General features: G+C 36.5%; 1 long non-coding RNA gene across 1 annotated transcript; it reads left to right on the top strand.

Annotated features, from left to right (window-relative positions):
• Positions 1 to 465: 465 nt before the first annotated feature.
• LOC107308068 lies at positions 466 to 8,686 on the top strand. Its single transcript, XR_001552623.2, has 4 exons — positions 466 to 639; positions 2,033 to 2,261; positions 2,765 to 2,844; positions 7,253 to 8,686. It is a non-coding gene; the product is annotated as an uncharacterized LOC107308068 (long non-coding RNA).
• The last annotated feature ends 350 nt before the right edge of the window (positions 8,687 to 9,036 follow it).

Raw genomic sequence — 9,036 nt, 5'->3', positions numbered from 1 at the left:
GCTATTGTTTGGGCTGTGAGAAGGTAAATACTCAGGAAAAAAAAAAAAAAAAGAGCATTGTCAAAGGTGGCTAGTGATTCTCATCAATAGTTTAAAACTTCTCAAAGTTAATGTATGTTTCAAAATATTTCATGTAAAACAAGCACTGTGAATTATCCACTTCGTGAATCAATATTTTTTACAAATGTTGGCTGGTGTCTATCTGAAGCTTGAATTATTTCTTTTATGAAGTATAGATCAGTCATTTATAACCCTCATTTTAAGAACAGAACCAAAGCTAACAAGTTTCAAAAATGTAGTTCTTAAATATGGGGGGGGGGAAGATCTAAGCAAACCCTGAAAACAGAAAAATACAGACAACTGTTCCTCACCAACACTCCAACACCCCCAAAAATCCAAGGTTTGTTGTAGATGAGCTGGAGGATGAATACCATTTGAATACTTGAAAGTTTGTGTACTCTTTGATTTCAGACAGCTTTGTTTTGCCAGCTGTATTTTCAAGCAGCCAAGGACAACAACAACAGACAGAGTAAACTTTGTTTTGGCACCCAACCCACAATCTGATGAGATAAACTTGTGTTTTTCTAAGTTTTCATACTTACATTCATTGCAATAACAAGCTATTCTTCCACTGAAAATGTAAGTAACTTGTATGATGCCGGGTTTTTTATGAACACTGTTATATGGGACTATCTGTGTATCACAGCATTGTGATATCTAATATTTGTTTAGTGTGATTTATCAAAGATCATCACATACTGTTGTATGATTTGGCTTTTTTCAATTTTATATGTAATTAGTTATCCATACAATAAAAAGAAAGAAAGCTTTCCCATGGGAAGAGTTTCCATCTCTTTGCTCATTTGGGCTTTTTCAGGGTGCTTCTCCTGCTTACTCAGGACAGTACCGCTTTGCTTGCATTGCCACTTCATCTTAATTTTATGGCTTAGCAGCAACTAACCTTACAAAAATCAGTAACAAGCAGAAATCTGTTTGATAACTGCATGACTAATATCATGAGAAAGCCTGAATGAACAAAACAGTTCCAGGCAGGATTCTTCTAGAGAATATCACCATCAGCCTAGTAATACAGGGAGGTATTTGGGTAAAGTTAAATTAGTGGAACTTCTATTAGAAGAAAAGGTGGCTTGAAAAAGAAATGCAGACTTTAATATTTCCGAGGCTGCAAATGACTTTTTTGTATGTAAAGACTTCATATTTTTTCCATTCACAAAGCATTTGCTTTCCACAATGCTCTAAATGGAATGGAATGGAATAATGGAATGCACTTTTATTCCTTTCTCTGTGCATCCTCCATTATATTAACAAAAGGTAACACTATAGACATCTGTAGAGGAAGCGTTTTTGTTAGTCATGTACATGTGTATGCATTTTAGTATATGCTGAAATAATGGAAATGGTGAAAACTTCCTTCAGAGAGTCCATGCTTTATGAAGAAGAGACTTTGCTGTGTGAACACAATAATGTACTTAAATATAATTGTTTCCTATACTTGTTACCAATTTACTTTGATAACTGAATTCTAAAATATTAATCTTAACATTAAGAAAACATATACAACTTGATTTATTCCAAACCTCCAATATTTGTTGGTAGTCCATTGTTGATCTTATCGTTCAGATTTAAAAATCTCTGATCAGGGATTTTTTCTGCTCCAACAGTTTTAATTTTGCAGGCCACTGGACCCTAATGTGAGCTAATCTCTTTACCTATTTTGTGGGGGGAAAAAAAATCTAAGAAGGCTTTTTTTTTGTTTAAAATAACGAGTTTATGTGCATGCACAGCAATTACTGACATTTTATAATGTTCCTATTGCTGTTCTGCACATCTCAAATGTCTGTGTCTGGGCACCAAGGGAGAAAAAACTCTTTGAAAACACAGACTGAATGAGATGCTAGGTTAATATAGGAGTGGGTCCATTTTAATAGCACAATTTTTGCTTTATTGCACTGTACTTCAAAGAGACTTGAACATAATTGATTTCCATTTTTTTCCTCTTTTACCTTATTAGAGCCTGAACTAAGGATATTTTGCTCTGGAAAACAAATACATTCTTTCTTGTGTCACATACAGCCACTACAGGAAGATTTGATGCAGGAGAAATGGGTGATATACAGCCAGGCAATCTTTGTAAGAAGAAGAAGGTCACTGGATTGCCAGTAAAGCTGTTTGAAAACAAAGAAAAAGGAAAGCATCAAGTGTAGGAATACCAGAATGCCTACACTGTTGTTAGCTCTAAGGTATTACACCATATCTGGAGTCTTCATTCATCTTATACCAACTGTCCACTGTGTTTCCGAGAGTTGTGCCTGAGCCTACTTCTAACATTTTGTCCTCTACTAACCAGTGCATTACTGAGCTTCATTCCACTCCTAGCCCTTTGGATCACAATGGACTGCACTGGTTACCATGTTTTGTTTAAAACTGACTACTCAGCACTTAATGAAGTGGACACCAGTGGGAATTTTGAAATTGAGAAATAAGAATGAATTTGAAAAATAAGCAAAAGGCTGTAAAATAACAATAATGTTAATGGGAAAGTCCTCAAGTCTGCATTTCAAGATGCCAGTCTCATTTAAGGGATCTTCAGAGCTTGAAATCGCACTTTGAAGTGCTGCTTTATAGTACTTCTGATCCACTTTAAGAATATCTAGGTGGGGAAAGTTCATTTATGCACAAACTTAGCTAATTGCACTTTATCCACCTTTGTGATTCAGTGAATCTCAGTTGTTATCACTCTCAGGTTTTCCTCTCAGAAACAAAGAAGGCAAGCCTTTCAACTCTGTCCTCTTCAATGGCTACTCTTGTCTCCAGACTCCACAGGTGAGACCTACCCTCTGCTGTCCTTTAACCAGCTTTCATAAAAGAGCCTTCTTCCCATTTTGTGTCAACTCAATTTCTTTAATTGGTGCAAAAAGTCAGAAGTGTTTCACTTTCTAGACTTCTGTTCAGAAAGCTGATGCATATCTAATGTCAGCAGCTATTGCAAATTCAAAAGGTTTCAGGTGTGAAAGTGTTTTTTATTTGCTTGTTTGTTTTTGTCATTTTTATCAAAAGCTGAAATTTTGGCAATTTTCCTAGAAGACCAAAATAGCAACAAAAGCTTCCTATGTTAAAAAACAGTTGCCAGGAAAGAAAAGCGTGGAATTTTATACTTCTACTTGAAATGCACCATATGTCCTCTAATACCTACTCACAATAGGGTGCAACTTTAATGACTTGCTTTTTGTGCCCCTGTTGTTGTTAGGTATTAGAGGACATATGGCATGGTGCAGCCTTAACAGTGATTTTTCTTGTTTCAATGGCTTTTTGCTGCAGGCATCACATTACTTTAGTGATGTTATTGTTGAGACAATTCGTTCACTAACATGTTGATTTCTAACTCTTAAATCTGAGATTCCTTTCAGATTTTACATATTTGGGGAATCTGAAAATCAAATATGTAAATAGCATCTTTATTTTTCCAAGCCTTCCCTTCTTGCCTCTCTTTTTACACACATGCTTGCTCCACAAGTAAGTGAGCAGCATCATGTCTTTCTTTCCCTGGTGTGCTCTCCTTCTCTTGCTCAACTCTTGTTAACTTCAGTATCTGCTCCCTTTATTTATTGAGCCCGGCTGTGCTCATTTATTTCCTACTACTTACAACCTCGATCTGTATTTAGCTATTGCATGGTACAGAGATGATAAAATCATTTAAAGTATAGGTATTTATTTTGCGGTTATAAAAAAGTCTATGCATTAATCAGGTACTGCAAAACATGGGGACAAAAAAAAAAAAAGAAAGAAATATGGGGCCCTGGGCAGCCTGGTCTATTATTAGACATGGAGGATGGTGGCCCTGCATGCAACAGGGGGGTTGGAGCTTGATGATCCTTGAGATCCCTTCCAACCCAAGCCATTCTATGATTCTTTGATTCTATGATTATATCCCAGAAATATAATTTAATAAATATTTTGATATGTGTATCATACAAGCAAAGCCAAACTGTTCTGTACACATTCTTTATTGTTGTACTGTCATTCCTAACTAGAACATAAAGTGCATTGCTAAAGACGATACAAAACAATATATTCCTTTCTTCAGTATTGGACCACACAAACAAAATAATTTTTTGGTGTGGTTCCTCAGGCAGGAGGAATTTGCCATGTGATTCTGAGGACATATGGTATCTAAGTAATTCGTACTGCACCAGCCTTCTAAACAGATTAAAACATTTCTTCTTGCATGACAAAAACTGACACAGTTCCCCTGCCCGGTAATCTAGAGGACATTACTAATGCACAGCACTAGAAAACTGAATCAAGCCTTCATATTTCACCATTACACAAAACAGACATCAGTTTTGCCCAAAGTCGTGGCTTTATTGTGAATCTTGTAACAGTTAATTCTTTACTCAGTTCTTTATTAGTTCTTGAACAGAGCAAATAAATTATAATCTCAATTCGCATCTGTTTTATGAATATGTAGCTGTCTTTTCTGTGGGCACTGGACCATAAACAGAATGCATCTGAAAAGCTCAACAGTCAGAAAGACAAGAAAAAACACTGAATTTTTGTTTTTATTTTTCTTACACTATTTTCTACATTTCAGTATCTGTGGAAGAAATAGTTCAAAATCTTTTAGTTTTAGGAATGTCATTACTAATGTCATTATCACCGTGATGAATCATTGTGTTACAAATCAGTAGCATCTTGAAATTAAAAAGAAACTATCAATTCCTTCAAAATGATAATAATCCACACAAAAAAATAAATTAAATTAAAAAAAAAAAAATCTTGAGAAAACTCAGGAGAGATCAAACAGTGAAACCTCTAAAATACCCATAGTCGCTGCTTCTTTTGCATGATGATGTTGATCCATGTTGTTCCTTTTGCCCATTTTCCTGACACCGGGCACCACTGAAAAGACCACCTGCCAAAGAAAGAAGGCACCCTGGTAATGGAGAACAATTTTTAACTGAGGAGCTGCCCGTCAGCCAATTCCCAATCCAGCTCACCATCCACTTGTCTATCTCACACTTCCTAAGCTTACCTATAAAGATATCAAAAACCTTGCTGGAGTCAAGGTACACAATATACAATGCTCACCTCTCCTCTACCCAGCTGGTCATGACATCATAGAAAACTACCATATCGGTCAAACACGATTTCCTCCACTTGCTTGGAGATGACTTCCAGAATAAGCTGTTTCATCACCTTTCCAGGGATCAAGTTGAGGCTGACTGGCCTGTAGTTTCCTGGGTCCTCCTTCTTGCCTTTTTTGAAGACTTGAGGGACACTGGCTATCCTCCAGTCCTCAGGCACCACTCTTGTTCTCCATGATCTGCCAAAGACACTTGAGAATAGCTCAGCTCCCTCAGCACTCATGGGCACATCCCATCAGTGCCCATGGATTTGTGCATGTCATGTTTGTCTAGATGTTATCTGATTGGATCCTCCTCAACAAGGGGGAAACCATCTTATTCCCAGACTCTTTCTTTTGTCTCCAGGTAGCAAAGATGTTCAGTAACTGCCTTCTCATTGTTCTCCATTACCAGGGTGCCTTCTTTCTTTGGCAGGTGGTTACATTTTCCCAACTATTTCTTTTGTTATTGGCATACTTAAAGAAGCCTTTTTTTTTTTTTTTCCCCTTGAACTCTCTCACCAGATTTAATGCAAAGTGGGCCTTAGCCTTTCTTGTCATATCCCTGCATTCCTTGACATACAAAATTTGCATGTGATGCGTCTTACATTCGACATCAAATCTGGCAGGCAGAAGTTGCCAAACAAAAACTTTATTCAAGTCCCCACTGTGCTTATGGTTGTTTGCCTCTGTCCCAGTAAGCACTGGGGTTAGGTCACAGTGTTGTAGAAGGCTTCTCAAATGAGCCATGAAGATTGATAAAATACAATCTCAGGTAGCTACTGGCACCTCCCTGTCAAGCTTACTAATAAGTACTGTGTTACTGCTAGAGTCAATTGTCACATTATTTCCAGGCTAATAAATGGATCCTATGACAAAAAAAAAAAACCAAAAACAACACAAACAAAAAGGAGCTGATAAAGGATCTTTACTTTTAATTCCATCTTTACACATTCATAGAACATAATCAAATTGTTGCCAGATAGATTTTCAAGTTGCAAGATTTTCACTGTCCAGTATTTGCCTTTATTTACTTGTAGTTATTAACAACTGAAGCCAGTAAGTTAAAATATTGTAGAATTTTTTTTGTTGTTGTTTAAAACTTTCAACTGATTTGAGAAAGTCAGCTACTTCCTACATCAGTTTTTATGCTTCTCCCTGTTTCTCATAGCTGATACTCTCCACACCAAGAAAAAAATAAACAACAAAATCAAAGACAACTGTCCAGAAAGAATAATTACCTATAAAAAACAGATCATAGAAAAATTAATTTACAAAGATTCACGTACCAGTGCAAAGTACCTATCTACCCTTAATTCAGCGCCCTTGCTGAGGTTCATTAAAATAGAACACTGGCAATTGCCAGAGTTCTGAACTTAGACTCCAATGGGAGTGAGATGTCTGTTTTGTCAGTTGTGTAACTATTTTGCACACAACCAAGGGACGTTTGCAGCTCAGAAATTCTCTTGGAAGCTCTGGAGAGAAGTAGCCTTGTGTGCTAATATCCTTCCTCATCTTTGGTAATGTCTCTTGCTCTGTATCTGCCAATTCTTTCTCTCTTTATTCCTATCAAACTATCCTTCCCCTGTCCATCTTTGCACACATTGCCTCCAGGCTGCCCTTTTTCTTTTCCTGTTCCCTCTCTTCTGCATTGATTCAGACCACTTTTGACATTTGAAAATGTTGGCGTATTTGTTAAAGAAACAATATGACCTTCCATAAGGATGTTTAAATGTTAAATGCATATTAAAAGGACTAGCATTTTTTGATACATATACCAAGAGTGATCCCCACATTCATTCAAGTACTAGAAGTAATGATGCTTACTTTAATCCAATAAACACCAATTCCTTTTCTATAAATATGTTCACAAGTATTGTTTTTGAGTACTTACAATAAATGCCTCTGAACTGTCTGAAGACTTTTTAGAATTTGGTTGTGAATTGGGCAAGAAATATATGGATGTTGGTTTTATTAGTCTGTTTAAGGGTTTTTTCCACTGTCCTGTGAGACCTACTGCAGTGATTATTTTAGGAATTTATGTTCTGTCATTTAGTTGCAGTTATCGTATAAAAATGCTACTTACGTACAGTTTTTTTCCCTTTTCAGATCACTTGGAAAAGAATAATCAGAACAATAAGAAAGCATACCTAAAGTATCAGAATGTAAAAGAGTTTTTGATACTGATGCTCCTTTAAAATTATCTCAGGAAAAGAAGAAGAAAAAAAAAATGGTTAGTATAAGAGAATTAGTCAGATAATCACAGAATTGCTGGGGTTGTATGGGACCTCAAGACTCATCAAGCTTCAACTCCCCTGCCACATGCAGGGCCACCAACCTCCATATGTAATACTAGGCCAGGCTGCCCAAGGCCCTATCCAACCTGGCCTTGAAAACCTCAAGGGATGGGGTATCAAACTGTTACAGAATTTTCTGCAGAAAGTAGTACTAATCCCTCAATTCATATCATGCTAACCTGGGCTTTTTTTAAAGCACACAACTTAGCGTAAGTCAGACTGTTTTAAACCTCCATCTGCAGTCACCATTGTGCTACTCCCAACCAGTAATTCCTGAAAGTCATTTATTCTCTTTCAGCTCTCATATACCTGTGTAATATACAAGACTTCAATCCAAGTCCTACCACCCAAACAACAAACGACTTTTTAACAGTAGTTATATTAGAATATTTGTTGGAAGTGTCAGCACGATAAAACTTGCTTTCATTTCCCTAAGGAAAACACAGTCACCATTTTTCTTCCCTCCCCCCCCTTCCCAGAATTGTCCAAATCTGTAGTCCCATATTTTGTGAAACAGAGGGAAACAATACCATTGTTCTAGAAATTATTCAGTCTTCACTTGCAGTAAATTTAATTTTTTTCCAAAAAGAGTACATGCACTGCAATAAATAACTAAATATCTCCACATAAATATGTGAACAGAAAATGAGGACTTAGTATGTTTTCTTTCCAGAGATCTTGCTTTTGTTTTACAAAGAACAAACATGAAAGGCAGGCTCCTTCTGTAAGTATGATGCAACAAGATATCGTACTGCTGGCCATCTCTGCTTTGTTTTTATGTCCTGCAGAGAGTGACATCTGTGTGCAAATTAACAACAGATTTGTGTAAGCTAGCTGTGAATGAAATATTTGGGGAAAAAAAAACCCAGAAACTTATCTATAAAATAATTAATGTAACAAGTAATTTAATTCAATTTTGAAACACTCACATTACCTAGATGATGTATACATTGCTAGCAAATCAAAGTATTAATCACTACTAAATCAAAGTGATAGGTTGGACTAGAATGGGTGACGGGTGACTCCTAGATGTTTAATACTCAGGGTTTTAATGGCTACATCAAGTAGTGCAGGACAGAACAAGTGTGTCTTTAGAGCAGAACAACTGGTGCTGAGGACCTATGTACACAGAAATGATTTGGTGGGGTTTTATTTTGGGCTAATCTGATCCACATGGTGAAAACAAATTAATAGCTGGAGCTCATTATGTGGCTCCTAGACCACATCTTCTAAGCTAGTTTCATTCGAAAGGGGATACAGTTTGTGCACTCTACAGCTGCTTCACAGCATTAACCACATCATCAAGAGTGGGAGCAATGAGGATCCTTTATTCTTGATCTGAAATGAAATATTAAGGTAGCTTCATCCACTAAAGTTAGTCAGTTTGAAGCACTGTCCATCCACAGACAGAGAAAAAAAAAAAAAGAAAAAAAAAAAGTTCTTCAAAAAATAGGACTGATAACATATTGTTCTGCAAAACAGCATTTTTTATTTGTATTTTTAAAAGTCCTCAAAGGCTAGACATTTAGGTTGTTACCATAAGGGCACTGATATCAACATGATGTCAACATGTGTTAAATAGTGAAGTGGTCTTTG

Source organism: Coturnix japonica, chromosome 1, assembly GCF_001577835.2.
Source record: "Coturnix japonica isolate 7356 chromosome 1, Coturnix japonica 2.1, whole genome shotgun sequence".
Taxonomy (NCBI): domain Eukaryota; kingdom Metazoa; phylum Chordata; class Aves; order Galliformes; family Phasianidae; genus Coturnix; species Coturnix japonica.
The sequence above is the reverse complement of the archived record's forward strand: the minus strand, read 5'-3'. Positions and strand labels throughout refer to the sequence as shown.